Below are 23493 nucleotides of genomic sequence, written 5' to 3'. Positions count from 1 at the left end.
TAAGATTTTCTCAGTAACATTTTCCCTTCTCCAGCTTACTTTGTCATAAGAATATGCCATGTGAAACACATAACATACAAAATATGTGTTAATCAACTGTCTATGTTATCAGTAAGGCTTCTGGTCAACAGTAGGCCATTGGAAGTCTTTGGGGAGCCACAAGTTAGACGTGAATTTGCAGCTGCGGTGCCCCAGCCCCCACACTGTTCAAGAGTTAACTGTATTTCCTGAATTTAAAAAGGTTGGTTCATAATATTTTCTGAACTAAAACCTATCCTGATTGCTACAAATTGAAAATTTTTATTATTTAATACTATTTTCATACTGCTTTTTGAAGGTTTTTATGCTGGTGAAACTCAACTTGTCCTTATAAACATGAAGTCCCTAAGAATAGTGTTTATACCAAGATAGGACTCACTTAGCTGAAGTCCTGAAGGGTTGGGCTAGCAAATGGCCTTTTGCTACCACTGTTCCCCCTCCACCCTCCCCACTGCAAGAGGCAGCAGGAGGCCACTGCCAATCACCCTTGAGTAGTCTAGCTCTTTCGTGTGTTTCCCACTAGTCTACATTCTGGATTAAAAAAATACACTTCATTTGAAAAATAAAATTTCAATGAATCATGATCCCTTTTGCTAAGAGACAGCATTTCAAAATGACAGGTTTTCACAAAAGGACAAAGATAATATACAGACATGTGCTATATAATAATGAACCGCACATATGATGGTGGTCCCAAATGAGATGGTACACCTTATGTTTATTGTACCTGTTCTATGTTTAAATATGTTAGGGTACACAGTTACTTACCATTGTGTTCCCAATGCCTTCAGTATTCAGTACAGTCACATGTTATTGACTTGGTAGCCCAGGAACCACAGGCAACACCACATAGCCTGGGTGCATAGTAGGCTCTACCATGTAGGTGTGTGTATGTGCACTCTATGGTGTTCATGCAATGACAAAATTGCCTAGCAACACATTTCTCACAAGGTACCCCTGTCCTTCATCGAGGCATGATTGTAATGAGAAAGCTGGAGAAAGCCAGAGGAAGGCCCTGGCAGATGCTACGTTACCATTCTAGAGAAAATCTTCACAGCTTGTTAATCTGTCACAGAAATGAAAATTCCTTAGAGTCTCTGGAAACAAAAAATGGCATTTCTAAAGTAACTCTTCAGTTTAAAATAAAAGCATATGTACTATTTCCCAAAGTTGTATGGAATCAATAAAGGAAATTATGTATCTAAAAATATAAACTACCAGAGGTCTAATCACTACTTTGAAGGAGGTGAGAATTCACTACAGTGCTCAAGTAGCACAGGTCAATGCCGCCCAGTGGTGTCTCTCCAACCTGTGCAACTGTGACCACACAGATGGGTCCACTAGACGGTAACCAGAAACACAGAATGGGAAACCACAGTGGCAACAAACCCTGGTTTTCTTCTCCACAAAAAGGAGGGATGAACTATGAGAAGGAAAAAGTGTGCAAGGAAACATTTCATCTTATACCTATTTCTATGCCTATAATTTGGTCATGTTACTAGAAACGATTTTAAGGTAAGTACTAATAAATGCATCTTTTTCCTTTTAAAGGTGAAGGAGGAATCCCTTCTAAAAGGCACAGTTAACTTCAAATTGTCCTTAGCTGTGTTATAAACATGACACCTTGAGCTTCATTCTTGATATTCCAGTTGAACTAATTAGCCACCATGAATTCTGCATGTCACCTGTGATAATTTTCTTGGCCAGTTATTTCCTAATAGCTGTAAAGGATGAAACTCTAAAGTCTGCCTTTGCATTGGAAAGCTAGGCTGGAAAGACCAGAGCAGGGAATCGTAACAAGTTTCATATTTCTGCAAAAGTCCCCTTCAGGCTACAACAGTTTGCTTTGGGCAAAGAGTGACTCAGAACAATGAATAAGTATCAGAACTACAAATGATCAAGTATTCAAATGAGCCTAAATATGGGTTAAAAGAAATAGCAGAATGTAGTGAAACCATGAAGACGCTGTGACTGGCATAGAGGGCTAGAGATGGATGGCTGTGAAGAATGATCATCAGAAAGTGTGCCCATCAGTCCTCCCTCTCCAGGAGAGAGTCCCTGCTTGTCCGCACCCTCCCAGCAATCAGGTCCTATTTCAGATTTGGGACATTGATATTTCAGCTGCAGTTTTCCACTGCCAACATTTGTCTCCAATCTATCCTCCAACCTGAGCATACCTTATCTACTCTCTTCTATCTGTTCTTGTATAACTTCAACCCAAATCAAATCCTTTACTGATCTTCAGGCCCTAACAGTCCCTCTTTTGGGAAAGCCTGTTCTGTTGGGAACAGACACTCCATTTATTCTAATCTAGATTTTCTGAAATCAAAATACTTTCCTCATCCTAAATATCCTGGATCTTGGGTTGAGTTCATCAATGCCTCTTACATGTTTTGCTTTATTTTTGTTTTTACACCACATTCAAGGAGATTCTGTTGTCAAATTATCTTCATGACATCCAAACATATTACCAATGAATCTATCCCGAAGCTCACCTCCTTCTCCTGTCTTTCCTTTCCTACAGTCTATAATCTTTGTATCTCTTTAAGCCACTTTGAAGGTGAATCTGGCTCAAAGAATTCTACATCCTTTCCCTGTCTCTTCTTCTGACCTTTGGTTTTCAAAGACACCTTCAGCCTCAAAGTATGCCACCTCCTTAAATTCAGATCTTACCCTCCCTGATCCCAGCCTCCCATGTGCAAGGCTGTCTCTCCCTCTGTCTCACCAAGGCCATGGGCTCTTCCACCCTCCTTAACCACCTGCCCCCATTCCTGTGCTGCCACCCAGCCTGGGCAGTCACAGTATGAACATTTTAACATTTGCTTCTCAATTCTTGCTGTTTTCAACATGGTGAATCCTCTTTCTTGAACTGGGTCTTTCAGCACGGGCAAGGCTTGGGCAGGCTGTGAGACATGACAACAAAACCCCATGGTTGGGGAACAGGATATTTCTGAGGTCTGGCCATCAACCGTACTGATGGGTACAGAAATTTCATGAAGGGAAACAGCATGAGATAATGCTGAAAAGAGGGCAAACCTGGACAAAGAAGATCAATATCTTTGTACTTATCCTGGGAGACAAAAAGTCACCGAACACTTTTGAAAAGGGAAATGCCTTGACCAAAGAGATTTCAGGAAAATTAATTTGGTAATGATACTAGGAAAAAGGAAGACAACAAAGAGTTATCTTATAAATCACAAAGCAACCCTAAAAAGTCACCTATCTAGGATGTGCTCAGTCTCTGTATAACATCCCATTACAGAAACCACAAATACTATAAAACACTTCTAAAAATAGATATTCTAAGGTTTTCTACTTTGTTTATTTCAGGATGGAACAGATACTTACATATAAGAAATACGCATCTGATTTTAACCTAAACATCTCTTCTTACATTTTAATTCCCAAATAATTTTGCGTCTTACTATTATTAGGAATGTAAAGTAAGTTTATGTTCAAGTAGGTATTACAGTTCAAATTAAAAAAAAAAACTCAGGAAAAAAAGAGGGAAATAGTTTACTATCTCGAGTTCTAGTTTCTCTCATTCATTATAGCAAAGAAAATTTACTCTATTTTCAGATGGAAGGTACACTAGATATCATTTAGTCCAACTGACATATTTTACATGGAAGAAAAGTGAGGTGTAAAGCAAAAAGTGATTTTTTAATTTTTTATTTATTCATTTTTTTTGAGATGAAGTCTTGATCTGTCACCCAGGCTGGAGTGCAGTGGTGCCATCTTGGCTCACTGCAACCACCACCCCCTGGATTCAAGCGATTCTCCTGCCTGAGCCTCCCAAGTAGCTGGGACTATAGGTGTGCGCCACCATCCTGGCTAATTTTTGTATCTTTAGTAGAGACGGGGTTCCACCACATTGGTCAGGCTGATCTTAAACCCCTGACCTCGTGATCTGCCTGCCTTGGCCTCCCAAAGTGCTGGGATTACAGGCGTGGGCCACCATGCTCGGCCGAAAAGTGATTTATTTAGTTTCTTAGCTAGTTGCTAGAAAAACCAAGACTCTAAGTTAAGTAGGTAATAGGCTCTTTCAGGCTTCCAGGATTAAAAAAAAAAAAAAAAAAAACAAAGTTATGGAAGCCAAGAAGGGGTAACTGCCTTATTCACTGTCTCCAGAAGCTTCATCTTTTAGCCACAGCCTTCAGAATGACAACTAATACCAACTGAGCACCTCACAAGCCAGGCATCGTACTCCACACCTTACATGCAGCACTGTTAATTCTCACCCAGCACACGAGATCAAGCTATATTGGAGAAGCTCCTTGGTTTGAAATGTCCTTGCTCTCTCCTCCCCGCTTATTTAAGAATTGCCTGCCCTTCAAAACTCGGCCTAAGTTTCCAACCTTCTGTGACGCCTTCTCCTGTGGCCACCGATAGCTACAGCATCTCCTCTGAGGGGCTTGAGCATAAAACTGTCTGCAAGACAGGACCTTCAACCACCAGATTTTAAGCCTCTTTACAGTGTTATTAAGCACGTAATATTTACTCAGGATTTCTCTCTCTAGGCTCTGAACTCTGAGTGGTCAAGGCTCAGCTCTTGTATCTTTTCATATTTCTAGTGTCTGCTGAATAATGTCTGCACCAAAATGATGGCGTCTGGAGGGAGTGAGGTCAGTGTGGATCTCTAAGCACATGCGTGTTTCCATGGAGTTAAGCACGAAGGAGTCAGGGCTTCCAGCAACAACACTTTTCTTCAAGCAAGCCTCCAAAAAGTTTAGCGAAAAGGAAAAATAACATTCACATCCAAAGCTACAGGAAGTCAGAGAACAATTCATTATTTTTTCTCTGTCAACCAACCACATTATTAAACCCTACATCACCCAAAGTACAAACAAATAACATCACTAGTTATTTAAGTTTTGAACTAAGGCATTCAAGAGCTAGAATGGAGAACACTTTTTTCTTTTCATTCTTTAATTATCTATTCATAAAAACAATCAGTAAAGACCTTTTATTTTAAAATATAAAACAAAAAAGTGGGTTTTTCTGTTAAGATTTTTAAGCTGAAAGATCAAACTTTTCCCCGACCTTCTTCGTCAGCCTTTAATTTTCCTATAGTTAGTCTTGTCAGCTGCTGTTTATTGATTTCTCAGTGATTTATGCTGCATTGTGCAGAACTGAACTGCCGACCTCCTACTGTACACAGCTGATCCTTTGCAATTTTAGGGTAAGTGGTAGGAGGAGGATATGATATGGGGCTGGTAGCAGGGCAGCTACATTAGCATGTGATTACACAGGCACTAACTCCAACCCAATGCCACTTCAGTTGATATTCCATTCTTCACACAACAGCCAAAGTGCAAATACTTCATAGGGATTTCAGGAATAATTTCCACTGAAATATTTCCCAGGTCTTCAATGTACCCGAAAAAATAGGCAAAGATGTGCTGTCACTTTAAAAATAAAGACAGCAACACAAGCGGGAAGGCACCTTCCAGCCCAGGCAGGAAGGCAGTTACTAAGGGGAATTTAAATGAATAAAAAAGATCGATTCCTCTCCTAACATCTTTTAACTATTAGATAAGAACCTACCACCAGAAACAATTGCAATGTATGAAATCATTTAACATATAGTTTTCCATCCAATGTTATTTCCATATTTGGAATGAGACCCTCAGTGGTCAAGAGTGGATTTAGAACTGGCTCTCTAACCTGGAGGCCCCCACCACTGATTCATCACGTTAGCTATCTCCATGCTTTACAACAGTGGATCTCAACCATGGTGTCTCAGACATTTGATCAATTCCAGTATCTTTCTGCTTGTTAGATTGGGATGAACAGTGGTCAAACATTTTCTTTTAGATCTGTTACAACCTGAGGGCTTGCTGGGCACTGTTAGACAAGTCGCTTGATTTTCCTGTGCTTTAATTTCATTAAAGAGATCAACTATTTACTGTGACTGATTCCAGAATGTTCCCTAATCATAAAAATAACTCGCAACACTTTGTAATTTGTAAAGGGCTTTAGCAAGTAAGTGAGGCTTCTCTGGATTGCTTTCTGGATTTCTGGAAGGGACACAATCTGATCCATGTGATTCTCTTACCAGCCTGCAAAAACGAAAATAATAATAATAATAATGTTCCAATATTAGAGATAGAATGCAGGTACCAAGTGCTTTGAGAAGCATATATTAGTAGGGAAAACTAAAGGTGGTATTTATGTAACAAATATTTGTTCAAGAAACAGGTCCATTACCCAACTTGTCTGATCACAAAAATCACTGGCACTTGTGAAGCTGCAGCTTCCTAGGTCCCATCCCTGAGATTCAGAATCAGCAAGTGAGAGGTTGGTTTAGATAAACTATGCAAAGGATAATCGTCTAGGGGGAGTGATGCTGTTTAACACTGGGAGGGAGGAGCTCAGATCTAGTTTCTCCTTTTGGACAGAGTTGACAGGTATCCTACAGAGAAGTGAAATGGAAATTAAACTCTTTGGAAGTTTGAGAACAAAATAATATTTATTTGTTATCTAACTGAGGTAAATTTCCTAAAATAAGACTTCAGAGATTCTTGAATGGAGTCAAATGACTTGTTGGAGAAAATCCACATTAAAATCCACACTGAGATGCAAAAAGTGGCCAAAAGTGGCCACTTTGCCTATGCATCTTTCGCGAACCCACACGAGTGTTCTGGATGACACCAGTGAAGATAAAGAACCGTGGCACTGTTTGGTGTGACTTGGGAGACCTGGTGCTTCAGTGTCAGGGACCCAGCACACCACGGCAGTTCTAAAATCCTGACTCTATCTGGGTTGCCATGGTTTTGGGAATGTAAGATCCTCCCAGTTCTACCCATGGTTTCCTGGAAACAGGGCAAGAAATATGCCAATTCCACTCCTGGGAAAAGCCAAAAGATGGGAGAAGCAGGAAGAGGAAGCCTCCTTTACCTGCGCTGTTTTGTGCAAGGATGCTTTCGGTGCAAGTATTTTCTCACGAAGTTTGTGATAAATTACACAGGAAGGCCAGAAAGGAAGCCTCATAACGTAATATGCAAATGCTTCCCGCTAAACATTTATTATGTGAACAGGGCCACTGTAACTCATGTGGCTCTCATTCACGGAAACACCAATCATGGCTATGAGTTTTTCCTGCATAGCATACATGCCCATTATTCTTAAAATGAAGTTTTATAAGGAAATTTAAATTTCACTGAGATGTCTTCAAAGTATTTATAAATGTTTACTTGGGACAGGAGATACGAGCTAGTAATCACAGAGCAGTAGCTATTAGCTATGCAAAAATAGATTTATCTTAATTACTAACCATGACACAGATCAACCTGAGCTGGCAGGCAGCGGGCTTAACAGCGGCAAGTTGGAAGGTCTCAAGTTCATTTGCTCCGACAAACCCTCACAAGGCCTCCAACAGCATCAGGCAACCCATGAATCCTTCTTTCACCTCTTGCTCTGCTAAGTCACCGTAACGCCAAATAAATTAGGTGCCCACTTACCACGTGGAGCTCCACAGAGCCACTGTGATTCAGGCGATGTTCTGAAGGATGCCCCCAGCTCTAATATAGTTCTTAAAGTTATTTTTAATCAGGTAAAAAGACTACTTATTCCACAATTAGAAATGAAAAGGTTTAAAATACAAAAGACAGATTGAGGCAATACTCAAGTATAAAATGAGTGTCAATTGTGTAAGAATAGTAATAAAATGACTTTTGAGAACTGTAATCAGAGGAGGTGAAGAGAGTGAGCAGCCCTGAGGGGCATTAGGCTCCTGGAACAGGGGAGGTCACTCTTGAGATGATAAAAAAAAAAAAAAAAAAAGGCACTACTGCACAAAGAAAAATAATGTTAGAGGTAGGGTCAAGAGTCTTAGATATGAATCCGGGCCCTGCTATTCACCCGCTGTACAATGTAAGGAGTTTTCAATTTTCTGAACCGCAGTTTACCTGTCTGTAAAATGGGCATATGTCAACCTCAACCACTGATCTGGGAATTAGTTGGGATTACTTATAGAAAAGTAGTGTGAAAAAGATAAAGGTGTGTATCAAAGTGAGGCAATATTTCTGCATTAGAAAGCTAGGACTAGAAAATAAAAACTTCCCAGAGATATGACTTTGAAGAGAGCTTGTTTGTTTTTTAATAGGAAAATGACAACAAGAGGCAATATGTGAAGATATTTTAGTTATATATGTATAAAAATCAGATGGCTCTACTTCAGATGGTTTATGAATTTTTTTGATTTGTTTGTAACACAGTTGACTTGAATATCAAAGGACATTCTTTAATTGAGACAGGCGTTTTCTACAGTTTTGTTGCCCTGCCTTTGAGTATATTTTTCCATGTAACCATTCACCAGCCATGCCCAAAGGACCATTCTTTAAATAAATTCTGAAATAAATTCAACACTTAGCTATAGAAGCTGCACACATGCTTTTGGAAAATACAATATAGTGTATGCTCATCATTTACATAACCAGACAGCTGGAGTCTACAGAAATGCAAATTTTGTCATCACTTATATGCACTGAAAACATATTCTTCACTGAAATGCATGGGTGAGGGGGAACCATTTGAGGGAAAAGAGTTAGCAACAAATTCAATCCTTAAGTAAATAAAAAAAAGAAATCAAATTTTCTGTAAAAGTAGGGTAAACGGCGATTGTCTTGATCTGATTCTCAGTGTTTATTCCAACTTGTGGCACGAGCCACAGGGTCCCCCACAAGCTCTCTTTCTGGCTTCGTGCGATGTATGGCAATTACTAGGTTGGTGCAAAAGTAATTGTGGTTTTTGGATTACCAGTTACTTTTGCACCAGCCTAATAGCTGTTGAAACATTGCTCCCTTTCCTGATGCCATCGGCTCTCCCTCATTATGTCTTTCATCCCTCATGCCAGAGGTCAGTCATCTTCTGAACTGAATTACTGGTGACTACAAGCAATACTAACTTGGGCCCATCCTATCTTTGCAAACTCAGTTCCAAGCCTGTCAGAACATTTTCTTTTTCTTTCTTTTTTTAAAGTTCACTAGATAGGCAGGCAAACAGCCAGTCAAAATATGAGAACTCATGCCAAATGTTATCCATTTGAATTGCCTGAATAATTTTTCTACGCAATTCCCTATAAGGCAGACATTACTCACATGGCACACACACTCGATTTACATAAAAACATAGGCTAGATTCACGAATTGCAAAATTACAGTGATTCTATGGATCCCTTTCATAAGGGACTTACCCAACATGTCCCTCTCAACCCCTACTGAAAGTAAGTGGTTGCTTGCAATTTGGTTTTCAAAACAATTTTCAGTTCACTCTCAATCAGAGAAAGTGACTCGAAGTCGAGAAATTCAGTGCACAGCTGAGATTCCCCCTCTGTCACGTTCTCTTTGGCCCTATGAAATTCCTGAATAGGTCACTCCATAAAGGAAGAATTTCCATTTCTTTTTAGAGACATGGAATTCCCACATAGTCAACACTGGGCCATCAGAAAAGTTAAACTAAATGATTTTGAGGGCTGGAAGAATGCACTCCGCTCCTATTGAAATAAGTGACTGAACTTGGTGTTTCTATGGCCAAGAAAAGGAAAACAAATATTTATCTTCCTTCTTCCCTAAGTTTCTTTAAATAGAATGGTCACAGACAGAAGGCCAAGAGGCAACACTAGGAGATCATAGTTAAGGAACGCCAGCTTGTATGTAATAGGCCCTCAAATGTGCATTAAATGAAGCTGTTGAACTAATGATGCAATTATACAGATGCAAAGAAATATACAATCTCTTAAAAGCGTTCATGTCCATAATGTAATTAACTCCCAGAATTTAGTTTCGGGCTTTAAGCCACAGCTATGACTTTATTTTTACCTAGTAATCTTCAAGATAACATGAGGACCGGAACTGATTCGTACTTTATGCAGATGTGATATGGTGCTCAGACCACCTTCTGCAAGTGTAGACACCAGATGCCTTGGCTGAGGCACCTTCATCTCTCTTTCTAAATCTGGAGAATAATTCTGTTGTCTATAATGGAAATGGGATGCCCAAATTTGCCAACTGTATTAGTCTGTTCTCACGCTGCTAATAAACGCATACCCAAGATTGGGTAATTTATAAAGGAAAGAGGTTTAATGCACTGACAGTTCCACGTGGCTGGGGAGGCCTCACAATCATGGCGGAAGGCAAAGGAGAAGCAAAGGCATTTCTTGTCTTACACGGCTGTAGGCAAGAGGGAGCTTGTGCAGGGCAGCCTCCATTTATAAAATCATCAGATTTCATGAGACTTATTCACTACCACAAGAACAGTATAGGGGAAACCACCACCGTGATTCAAGTATCTCCACCTGGCCCCACTCTTGACGTGGGGATTATTACAAGTCAAGGTGAGATTTGGGTGGGGACGCTGCCAAACCGTATCACCAACCCTTTTTCTCAGCCATGGCAAAATGAGAAACACTCTGGGTAACAGCACAAAAGCACAAGCCAGACTGTTTTGTATATTTCATTTTCTTTTCGGTCCTAATAGAGAATTTTTAGAGTTCTTTGATATTTCAGTTTTTAATCAAAACAAAACATTTTGAATTAAAAAAAATAAGAACTCCTAAAACCCATTAGTCTGCTGAGTTGTCAAATCAGTGGGCAGAGATATATCAGCATTTCTTGTTCTTCATCTCAGCCTGAGAATTGCAATCATGGAGAGATGTTCTGTGAAATTCACTTTACTTCACCTCTGTTGGGGGATGATACATTATTGGTTCTCAAACTTTAAAATGCATCAGAATCACCAGCAAGACTGTTAAAACAAGATTGCTGGGTCCTGCCACTCAAGAGTTTCTGATTCAATATATCTGAGTTGGAGCCTAGGAGTCTGCATTCTCCAGGGTGCTGATGTTTGCTGGTCCGGAGGCCACCCTGTGACAATCACGGACACAGGAGAATACACAGAGCTGGGTCCCCATTTTTTCCCAGACTCCTGGATCTTTCTTGCCAATACTCTGCATTCTCATACCAGGTATCCAAGGATGTGACGTTATGTCTTTTCTGCCTATGGTTCTGACTTTTGCCTTCTTCCAAGTCTTGCTTACTTCTAACCTAACTCAGTAGTGGGTGCTGGTTGGGTACTAATGAGTTAGCATGCGTTCAGGTCAAATCACACCTGGTAAGGAATTACGTGCTCTACCACCCAAATGTCTTGTCCTGTTGGCGGGACCTTCATTCCCTTCTGAACATTTGCTTTTAAATGTTATCAAGGTTTTTAGAAACAGAAGTGAAATAACAAAACAGAGAAACAACGCATATATGCATCTATTCGGCATCCAGACACCTAAATGTCTATTAGGCACTCTTTCCAGATGCATTTTCTGCCTTAGGGGAGGGCTTCATAAATCTAGATAGAGCGTGAATGTCAGCGGATGAATTACCTGCCATTTTTCTCTGATCTCATCTCACGTGGTCAACTGATGGCCAAAATAATCAGGAGCAGTTTCCACATTTAACAATCACTCTTTTTACGTTCTGAAACTTAATGGCATTAGCTGAGGCAGAACTATTCAAGGAAACCAAAGGAAAACATCAATTATGACACACAGCAGGTGCTGACTATGAATGTTGTGCTAGAGGCCATAAATCTATGTCTTCACATTGGTAGAATATTATGTGTTCAGTAAGACCATTCTTACTCCCTTCTGCCTGCAGGCTTTCCAAACGCTGAACATGGCTACCTGACATTATTCAATCTCACCAGGCCAACTGGTTGCTAGAGCTCAGCAAAGAAAAGCGATCAACTGGCTTTTTATTAAGAAAGATTAGGCAGACAAGGGGACATGGGTTTGGGAGCCACACAGACTTAACTACTGGATTCTTGGAATCACCTCACAATTATTGCTAGTTTTGGAATACATATCTGAGAATAACTCTATAAAGTCACAAAAGCCAGTGTGTATCTGGCTGGTGGAGGGGCAAAAAACAAAAACAAAAACAAAAACAAACAAAAACAAACCTTTCATCCAGTTGTCCAGCACCAGAAAACCTTTAGCCTAAGTGGCAGTCCAATCGCTCAGCAGCTCCACCTTTCGAGCCAGGTACACACACACCCAATTCACATACACCAAATTTCACTTCGGAAAAACCATAACTGGACAATGGCCTGTGACACACAAAACTGAGGAGGTGGCAGTCATTATCCCAGCAATTCTGTCAGCAAAGACACCAGCACTTACAGGCCCAGCTAGGCTCCATCCTGGAGTTTACAAGAAGTCTGTCGCTATCCCCTAACAGAGGACACAGGAAAGAAATGTGCCAGCACTGATCAGCAGAGACTTGCTCCAGACCCCTCGCCAATGCCGTCAGACAGCAAGAGGCAGTGCAGCTGCCAGACCCGCGATTTCAGGCACATGCTGAACGGAGCATGTTACTCTGCTCTTTCAAAGCTGCAGTTGCTCACTCTTCTGCCTCCAATCAGACATTTCCGGTTTGCTTGAAAATGCTATTTTCACTAAACATTTTAGAAATGGTGCTGTCTTTCCTAGGTGCCTGCAATGTTCCATCCATTTATCGCCACCACCATTCTTCATAGGCCAAGAAGTCATTTGCTATGTTCCAAATTGAGTAGTTTATTCAAGTGCCTGCCACTGCTGGAAAGAATGTGAACAGGTCTTTGGAAAAGCACATAAATGTTAGCAATTGTAGAAGCTACTTTCTTGACTTCCTATGAAAGAACATTTAGCCTGCACTGCCATTCAGAACTGATTTTCTTATCTTTTCTTGTGACTTCATGATACATGGTGTGAAATGGATGCGGCAGTCACCATAAGGCGTAACTCTATGTTTCTATCAAATACAAAAAAGGTAGGTTTAAAGATGCCACTTTAGACCAATGTCCGTGAACATAAATATTTATTCCTAAGGGTCCTATTGCCAGCTTGATTTCAGATGTGCTCATCTCTTTGCTTAACTAAGCAACTCTCTACAACATCAACAATTATCTTGGCATGAAAACAGGAATCGAGGCTGGGCCCCCAAGTGAGAACTCTGTTATTCAAATACACCTGTAGAAATCCAAACATATTATTTTATATATTCACTTACTGGCACATAGTAAGATCATTATACATCAAAAGAGGGGAATAAACAAATTGATATGATTAATATCAGACACACGGCACCTTAATAAATGTATCTGCTGACAGTTTATCTAACTGTGGACTTTTGCCTAAATAAGGCATCATATTCAACTATCTACAATTTAAATGTAAATTCCTGGCATTCATGATTCTGATGGTTGATTTTATGTGTGAGGTTGACAAGGTGAGAGGCAGCCTAGACATCTGGTGAAGAATGTTTCTGGTGAGGGTGTTTCTGGGTGTTTAACACCTGCATCGGGTTCCTGAGCAAAGCAGACTGCCTTCCCTAATGCAGGTGGGCCTTGTCCAACAGGTTGAAGGCTGAATACAACAAAAAGACTGGTAATTCCCCTTGCCTGACCGCTTCTGAACTGGGACATTGTTTTTTGTTTTTCTTTTTGTTTTCCTGGCCTTCAGGCATGAAGTGAAATATCGGCTCTTCCTGGGTCTTGAGCCTGCTGTCTTTACAGCTGGAACCACACCAGCACAGGCTCTTCTGGTCTCCACTTACTTTGCCAACTGCAGATCTCGGGACTTGTCAGCCTCCACACATGTGGGCCAAATCCTTATCATAAATCTTTGTGTGTGTGCACACACGTATCATACTGGTTCTGTTTCTCTGGAGAACCCTAGTACAATAATTTTCCCACATTTGAGCATCCGTCTATCTTGGAACCTTCTCTGTTACTACTCTTTCAGAACAAATGCTCAGTTAGAATCAACATATTATATTAGGTTGGTACAAAAGTGGTTGCAAAAAAATTTTTGCCATTGTCAAAAGCCACAATTACTTTTGCACCAACTTAACACTATCCCCTAAACAACTGAAAGTCCCTCCTGCAAACTGCCATCAGTACTGTCTTCTGTGCCTAGCATCCCATCCTACTTGCCTCTGCTCAGAGAGGGATTGTAGCTTCTTTCTGGAAAGCCCAGCTCAAGGCTTGCTTTCTCAAAGGACTCATCCCAATCGCCTAGCCTATATTGATACTATCATCTGTATCATTGATTTGACTCTTATGGTAAATACTGGTTATATACCAGGTTCTCAAATAACATTGTCTCACTCCATGTCATCTGGTTATAACACTGATGAGAAAAATACGTCAATTTCCAGCCAGTGCCACTGTCCGTGTGGAGTTCGTACATTCTCCCCACGTCTGTGAAGGTTTTCTCCAGGTACTTTGGTTTCCTAACACATCCCAAAGACGTGCATGACAGGTTAATGGGATTCTCTCAAGTGTCCCAGTGTGAGTGAGTGTGGGGCTATGTGAGTGCACTCCGCAATGGAAGGGCATCCTGTTCAGGGCTGATTCCCACCTGTGTTCTGAGCTGCCAATATAGGCTGTGACTACCTGAGACGCTAAGCAGGAATAAGCAGGTTGGAAAATGAATGAATACAAATAATAAAAATTCATAAAGTGTACAATAATTATCCAAATGCACAATAAATAATGTCATACAGGTCAGGCATAGTGCCTCATGTCTGTAATCCCAGCAGTTTGGGAGGCCGAGGCAGGCAGATCACTTGAGGCCAGGAGTTTGAGATCAGCCTGACCAGCATGGCAAAATCCTGTCTCTATTAAAAATACAAAAATTAGCCAGGTGTGGTAGCACATGCCTGTAATCCCAGCTACACAGGAGGCTGAGGCATGAGAATTACTTAAACCCGGGTGGTGGAGGTTGTAGTGAGCTGAGATTGTGCCACTGCACTCCAGCCTGGGCAATACAGCGAGATTGTCTCAGAAAAACATTTTTAAAAAATGGTGTATAAAAGTACTTGGGGAGCCTGCCATATTTGTAATTTTTTTCACTATATGAATATTCTTTCTATATTTAAAATATGTAATGCTTTTTTCCTATTAGTCCACAAACATCTTCATGAGGAATAAAGGTAGTACTTTTAATAGTGTCATGTTTTAATTTTTAAAAATTGATACATACAAATTTCACATATTTGTGGAGTACATGTGATATTTTGATGCATGTATACAATGTGTAATAATCAAATCAGGGTAATTGGGGCTTCCATTGCCTCAAACATTTCTCATTTCTTTGTGCTGAGAACATTCCAAATCTTCTCTTGCAGCTATTTTGAAATATACAATAAATTATTGATAACTATAGTCATCCTACTATGATATTGAAGACTAGAACTTATTCCTTCAAGCTAACTGTGTTTTTGTACCCATTAACAACCTCTTTTCATCCCTCCAACCCCTTACCCTTCCCAGCCTCTGGTAACCACCATTCTACTCTCTAACTCCATGAGATCAACTTTTTTAGCTCCAACATATGAGTAGAATCTGTAGCATCTGTGATTCTGTGCCTGCCCTGTTTAATTTAACATAATGTCCTTCAGGCTCATCCATGTTGCTTCAAATGACAAAACTTCATTTTTTAATGGCGGAATAATATTCTTTTATGTATATACAATATATTTTACTTATCCATTCATCCATTGATGGACACTGGGTTGACTCCGTATCTTCACTATTGTAAATAGAACTGCAATAAATATGAGAGTGCAGATCTCCCTTCACTGATTTCCTTTCTTTTGCAACATACTCAAATACTCAGCAGTGGGATTGCTGGATTATATAGTAGCTCTATTTTTAGTTTTTGAGGCACCTCTATATTGCTTTCCATAATGGCTACACTAATTTACATTCCCACCAACACTGGCATGAGAGTTCTCCTTTCTCTGCATCCTTGCCAGTATCTGCTATATTTCTCTTTGGATAACAGATACATTAACTGTGATGAAAAGTTACCTCATTGTGGTTTCGATCTGTACTTCTCTAACAATTGGTAATGTTGAGCATTTTCTTCGTACATCTGTTGACCATTTGTATGTCTGCTTTTGAGAAATGTCCACTTAGGTCATTTGCTCATTTTTCAATCAGATTTTAGATTGCAAATAATTTCTCCAATTCTGTAGGTTGTCTCTTCACTTTCTTGATTGTATCCTTTGCTGTGCAGCTTTTTAAAAAAATCTGATTTTCTGTTTTTGCTTTGGTTCCCTGTGTTTTCGTTAACAAAAAATATTTGTCCATACCAATGATGTACCAAAGCAATTCTCCTACAAAACGTGTTTTCTTTTAGTAGTTTTATAGTTTCAGTCTTAGATTTAAGTCTTTACAGCATTTTGATTTGAGTTTGATATTTGGTGACAGGGGTCTAGTTTTATGATTCTGCATGCAGAGATCCAGTTTTCTTAGCACTGTTTATCGAAGAGACTGTCATCTCCCTATCGTATGCTCTTGAAGCCTTTATTAAAAACGAGTTGACTATAAATATGTAGATTTACTAATGGGTTCTCTTCTGTTCCGTTGGTCTATGTGTCTATTTTTATGCAGCACCATGCTGTTTTGCTTACTACAGTTTTGCAGTATATTTTCAAATCAGGTAGTGTGATGCCTCTAGCCTTGTTCTTTTTGCTAAGATTGCTTCGGTTATTCAGGGTTTTCTGTGGTTCCATATGAATATCAGGAATGTTTTTCTATTTCTGTGAACAATGTCATTTGTATTTTGTTAGGGATTGCAATGAATCTATGGATTGCTTTAAGGGAACACAGGCATTTTAAGAATATTATTTAACAATTCTTCTAATCCATACACATGTAATCTCTTTTCAGTTTTTGTGTTTTCAATTCCCTTCATTAGTGTTTTAGAGGTTTTGCTGTAGAAAACTTTCATTTATTTAAATTTATCTCTAGGTATTTTATTTTTTTGGTAACTACTATAAATGTGATAGCTTTCTCGATTTCATTTTCAGATCGTTTGCTGTTTATGTATAGAAATACTACTGACTTTTGTTATGTTGATATTGTACCCTGCATCATTATTGAAATTGATTACACATTCTAATAGCTTTTTAATAGTTTTTAAGGTATTTCTAAATATAAGATCATGCCATCTGCAAACAAGAACAATCTGACTTTTTCCTTTCCAATTTGGAGATTTTATTTTTTTCTCTAGCTTGATTTCTCTGGCCATGACTTCCATTACTATGTTGAATGAAAGTGGTGAAAGTGGGCATCCTTGTCTTGTTCCAGATTTCAGAGGAAAACTTTCAAATTATTCCCTGTTCAGTATGATGTTAGCTGTATGTCATATATTGCCTTTATCATTTTGAGGTAGGTACAAGTTTGTTGAGAGACTTTATCATGAGGAGATATTAAATTTTATCAAAAGCTTTCTCTGGACCTATAAAGATGATCATATGACTTTTGTCTTTTATACTATTGATGTAGTGTATCACATTCATTGATTTGTGTATGTTGAACCATCCGTGTATCCCTGGGATAAATCTCACTTGATCATGGTGTATTTTTTTTTTTAAGAAAGAAAGAAAAAGAAAAAAAGGAAAAAAAAAGAGTAAATGGATAATTTCAAACATGCTTTACCTACCAAGGAAAAAAAGCTTTTGTCTCTCCACCAGCAAACCCTTTTACAAAACCTTGAAGAGAACTAAACACAGCAGACTAAGCAATAATGAACTTTCTGAAAACACTACATGGTAAAAACCTTCAGAAGCCCGGAAAAACCGAGGAATACTGGAATTAGAAAAACCATTTTTGAGAGCCACGTGACAGACCAAGCAGCCCACCCCATAAGGATCCCTTCAGCAAGCAAAAAACAAAGGAAAAACCCTCTCACTTTACATGTTCTCAAAACAATTTGCCTGCTAAATGCCAAAGCTACCACCCTCATGTACAACAAAAACACTGTTCTTAGTACACAACAATAAAATGGGAAGCACTCAGACTGCATGCTCTCCATCTTACTCTCCCAGAGGAAGACAAGCACAATCATCTATGGCACATGGCAGCTGCAGTGAAGCAACACCAAGAGCCAGCTTCACGCTCAGGAGAGAACACTGTGCCTCCTCATGGTTTCCAGTGCTCTACCCATTCAGAGAAACTTCTCTGGTAATGAACTATAGAAATCATCCCTGAAAGTATCGTCTTTGTAACTTTTTAATGGGCTGTTGGATTTATGATATTAATATTTTGTTGGGGATTTTTACACTTCTGTTCATCATGATGATGCCTGTAGTCGTCTTATTTGTTAAATCTTTGTCTGGTTTTGGTATCAGGGCTATGCTTGCCTATTACAATGAGTTAGGAAGAATTCTCTCTTCAAATTTTTGGAATAACTGTAGAAGAATCGGTCTCAATTCTAATTTATAAATTTGGTAGAATTCAGCAGTAGAGCCATCTGATCCTGGGCTTTTCTTTGTTGGGAGGCTTTTTATTACTGATTCAATCTCATTGCTAATTACTGGTCTGTATAGATTTTCTGTTTCTTCCTGGTTCTATCTTGGTTGATTATATGTGTCCAGGAATCTGTTGTTGTTTAGTTGTTCCTAATAGTTTCTAATGATTATTTCTATTTCTGTGGTATCAATTGTAATGTCTCCTTTTTGTTCTAGTTTTTTGGGTCTTTTCTGTTTTTCTCTTGGTCTAGCTAAAGGTTTATCTATTTTGTTTATCTTTTCTGAAAACCAATTTTTAATTTTGTTAATCTCTGTCTCTATTTTTGTCTCCACTTCATTTAATTCTGCTCTGATATTTATTATTTCTTTTCTTGTACTAATTTTTTATTTGGTTTGTTCTTGCTTTTCTTGGTTTCTTGAGGTGCATCATTAGGTTATTTGAAATTTTTCTACTTTTTGATGTAGGTATTTATTACTATAAACTTCCCTCTTAGAACTGCTTTTACTAAATCTTATAGGTTTTGGTATGTTGTCTTTCCATTTTCATTTGTTTCAATTTTTTTATTTCCTTCTTCACTTCTTCATTAACTCAATGATCATTCAGGAGCATATTATTTAATTTCTATATATTTGTCCAGGTTCCAACATTTCTCTTGTTACTGATTTGTAGTTTTATTCCATTGTGTTCTGATAAAATACTTGAAGTGATTTTGACTTTTTTATATTTATTGAAGTATGTTTTGTTGCCTAACATGTGGTGTAACCTGGAGAAAATTCCATGTGCTGATGAGAAGAAGGTGTATACTGCAGTTGTTGGACGAAAGGTTCTGTAATGTCTGCTAGGTTCATGTGGTCCATAGGGTAGTTTAAGTCCAGTATTTCTTTGTTGATTTTCTGTCTAGTTTATATATCTAATGCTGCAAGCAAGTTTGGTGTTGAAGTCCCCAACTATGATTGTAATGGAGTCTATCTCTTCCATTAGTGCTAATGATATTCGCTTTATATATCTGGTGCGCCAGTGTTGGGGGTGTGTGTGTGTGTGTGTGTGTATTTATATCCTCTTGCTCAATTGATCCCTTCATAATTATGTAGTGACCTTGTCTCTTTTTATGTTTTTTGACTTAAAGTTCTAGTTTGTCTGACATAAGTAAAGTAACTAGTGCAGACTTTTGATTTCTTTTCACATAAATTATTTTTTCCCATCTCTTCACCTTCAATCTATATGTCTTTATAGGTGAGGTCAGTTTCTTGAAGGCAGAATATGGTTGGGTCTTGCTATATTATATATTTTTATGCATTCAGTGAGTCTATATCTTTTACTTGGGAGATTTAAACTGTTTATATGCCAGGTTGTTATTAATAGATGAGAACTTATTCATGTCATTTTCTTCATTGTCTTTTGTTTGTTTTGTAAATCCTTTATTAATTTCTTCCTCTCTGATGTATCTTTGAGATCTGGTAGTTTTCTGTAGTAATAACATTTCATTCCTTTCTGTTTCTCATATATGTATCCGCTTTGTCAGTACGTTTCCTATTTTAGTGTGTTTTTGTGGTGTCGGAGAGCATCCTTTCACTTCCAGGTGTAGGTCTCTCTTAAGCATTTCTCATATAGCCAGTCTAGGGTGACAAATCCCATCGGTTTTTGTCTGTGAAACACTTTATATCTTCTTACGTTCTGAAGGACACTTTTGGTGAATATAGTATTCTTCACCAGGAGTTTTTTTCTTTCTTTCAGTACTTTGAATATATCACTCAATTTTCTCCTGACCTATATGGTTTCTGCCGAGAAATCTGCTGTTAATCTGATGGGAATTCCCTTATATGTGACTTGATACTTTTCTCTTTAACTTTTGACAGTTTAACTATAATGTGCCTCAGAGAGGAAACTTTTAAGTATACTCAGAAATCTTTAAGCTTCCTATATTTGGATGTCTACATCTCTTTTAAGATTTAAGAAATTTTTATTTATTATTCCAGGTTTAATAGGCTTTTCTACGCTTTTTTCTATCTCTTCACCTCTGGCACTCACAATATTTGAATGTTTGTTCACTTGATGATGTCCTATATGCCATTTAGGCTTTCTTTTTAAAACTCTTTTCTTCATTCATTTATGTCTGACTGGGTTATTTCAAAAGACCTATCTTTAAGTTCAGTAATTCTTTCTTCTGCTTGATTTAATCCATTGTTGAAGGTCTCAACTGTATTTTTATTTCATTCATTAAATTCTTCACTGCCAGGAATCCTTTTTTATAGAATGTCATTAATGTCTTTTTTTAATTGTGTGGTGAATGGTAGGAGATGCTCATAATAACTTTGTTTGTAAATATGTATTCTTTGATTTAACCCACCACCACTACTACTACTACTACTACTACTACTACTACTACTGCCATCATTCACTGATTCACCAAAACCTGGATAAATAATTGTCTTCCTTGCTTTTATTAATGTTTCTCCCATTTACACATAGCTCACATTTGTTTCAATATTTAATATTACAAGGTTTTGGGGTCTTTATTTTGAAGGTTGGTGATGTTTTCTTGACCAGAAATATCACATAGTAACTTAACTCATTTATATTAATTAGTCTATGGTAACATTGGTTTTGATATACAATGTTTCCCGTAAAGTAATAGTTTCCCAGAACCTATCAATGACAATAAGTTAGGGCTTCCTGTACTGTACTACCAGTTTTCTGTGTGTGTGTGAATGTTTTTCTCAAATAAGCTGCAAATTCATGCACAACTCTTTGTTGCCCCTGGTCCCTGGATCTACTGTCTACCCACCTGTATGTGTTCACTGATGATGATGACAAAAAAAGATATTTAGAGGTATCAGCAAATGAAAAGTTTGACTTCTCACTTCTGCCATTTAAGTGTAGAAAGGAAGTACTTGTGAAGCTCAAAGAAGCACTGAGTGAAACAACAATGCTTTGACACTTAATCTCATCAATTCTTGTGGATAAATCTTCTCTAATGAAGCAACTATTTGACTGTAGTAAGAAGAGTTTCCATTGCCTCCATGCTCAATGAAGTGAATGATTCAGGCAGACAGTTAAAAAAAATTATACTTTTGTAGTCAAAATATCTTGTTAAACAAGATCATACCCAGAACTCCAAAAGATAAAACAGTTTTTAGCGCAGGTGCTCTGGTGGGAGCAGGAACAAAGTTGTAATAACTCCCTCTCCTACCCACTCAGGGCACGGTACTGAGGAAAATACACGTCGGTTTTAAGCAAAGTAGCTCTTGTTCCTTAATGGAGTCACAGATTCTTTTTCTTTTTGCCTAACTTTCGTTCCCTTATCATATACCTTTTTCCAGAGGCTGGTCGATGGTTTAAAAAGCTTTTCCTATGCCCTAGAAACATCATATTGGATAAATACCTCTAGAGATTTTGTTAATCTCCTGAGAATCTGAAATATCATCCATGTATCTCATGATGGGTTCTTTCCTACATAATTCCCATAAGTTTTGGGCTTCCTACTCACATCCCATAACTTATGGGCCTTTATAGCATTCACTGCTCTTTTTTTTCTGGGAATCAGAAACTATGTGGACAATCAGCAAAACCCTTTGTGTCAGTTACTAATGAGAACAAGCTCTCCCGGTTCAGGCAGCTAAGATTTTATTAGTTTAAAACTAAACCAAACCTAAGATGCTCACAAAGTTGCTAGATTGGGTTGCTACTAAAAAATATAAATCTGCTTGGTGCAGCTGGTTCCTTTCATTCTGGAAAATTATTTGCTGCAAGGATGTTAATGAAATTAGACCCTGCGATTCTATTATGTGCTACTGCCTTGCAAACCAATATTTCTGTTTTACTTTACTACTTCTGAAGATTGCCTTAGATTTGCCTCTGTTCTTTGCTATCTCATCTCCCTCCATTCCTCTCTTCTTTTAGCTTTCCTCCTTTCCCTTCTTTTCTTTACAGTCATAAGTCATTTTCTAGTCACAAATAATAATAATTCCATTGACATTACTGGTAAGGTCACTACAATCCGCAGGTGGTTAAAGGCATGGTGTCCCTTAAATAAAACAACCACTACATCCCCTATTTTGCATTACTTCTCACTTTAGCACAGCTATCAACATAAATCATATTTAACAGTGAGTGAGGTGTAAAGTGTTTGTAAAGAGAATTTTTTTAAAATTTCCCCAATGCTCTCATGAAATCCTTCTTAAGGTCATGGAAGACGCAGAAAAGCAAATTAAGAACCTCATTCATGGTTTCTTCATTCTCAAGAATATATTGCTATTAACTGTAAGAATACAAATTCACTGATTCCACTGAATTACACTCAATTATACTGGGTCAGTAAGCTTAAAGCAAACTAGAAGCTTAATCTGAATCATTTTCACAAGGCCTCCATTAGCTACAGCAATCATTCATGTAAGAAACCATTACCACACCCTGTCGCCTACAAAACCTGGCACACTGAGACAAGCTTCCTGCAATCCACCCATCCCCCGTCCCCCAGGCCCTGCCATCATTTATAAACAGAGCACTGGGCTGACATTAACACAGTCTATCCTTGAAGAAAAAAACAACACTCAAAAAGGCAGCATGAATGGAGAAGGCACTTCTCTGTCTCAGTGATCAGTGTAGACTGTCTACATGTAAACCCTCTGTTTAAGTCTCAAGGGCAGAAGGCTAAGAGCTTCATCTCCATGAATCAATGCCAATCAGCATTGCCATCCTTTTGGGAAGAACTCCTGAATCATAAAAATAACCTAGTTGAGGCTCTTAACCCTAAAAGATTTTGGCTGAATACTGAATAATTTTTATATTCATATTTTTAATATTTGTAAGTAGTTATCACTCAAAAATACTATCATTGAAACCACTTAGTACACAGCAAGCTATTTGTGACATTATCCAAAGTAAGTCAACATTGTCTCTTCTTATTAAGAGAATATAATCTAAAGTAAACTAGCTGCAATGAAGGATCAGGAGAATCAAACCTCAGAACACACTTAGCACACACACAAACACACACGATTTTTCACGTTGCAAAAATACAAAGGCATTGGTGCATTTTGCATGACAGTGTTAGGATAGATGGAAAGAGTAAATGTTCAGAAAATATCAGAAGTGGCCAGGGTGCAGTGGCTCATGCCTATAATCCCCGCACTTTGGGAGGCTGAGGCCAGTGAATCACAT

The 23493-nt window shown here is 38.4% G+C and overlaps 1 protein-coding gene and 1 non-coding gene across 13 annotated transcripts in view; both read right to left on the bottom strand.

Moving 5' to 3' along the window:
• The window catches only part of PTPRM (protein tyrosine phosphatase receptor type M), an 834581-nt gene that overhangs the window by 389748 nt on the left and 421340 nt on the right, over window positions 1-23493 (bottom strand). The gene's annotated exons all lie outside the window — the stretch shown is intronic.
• Window positions 17872-18084, bottom strand: LOC119618724 (small nucleolar RNA U3). Its single transcript, XR_005235086.1, has one exon. It is a non-coding gene; the product is annotated as a small nucleolar RNA U3 (small nucleolar RNA).

This window comes from Chlorocebus sabaeus, chromosome 18, assembly GCF_047675955.1.
Source record: "Chlorocebus sabaeus isolate Y175 chromosome 18, mChlSab1.0.hap1, whole genome shotgun sequence".
NCBI classification, from domain to species: Eukaryota; Metazoa; Chordata; class Mammalia; order Primates; family Cercopithecidae; genus Chlorocebus; species Chlorocebus sabaeus.
This window is presented reverse-complemented; position numbering and strand designations above follow the sequence as displayed.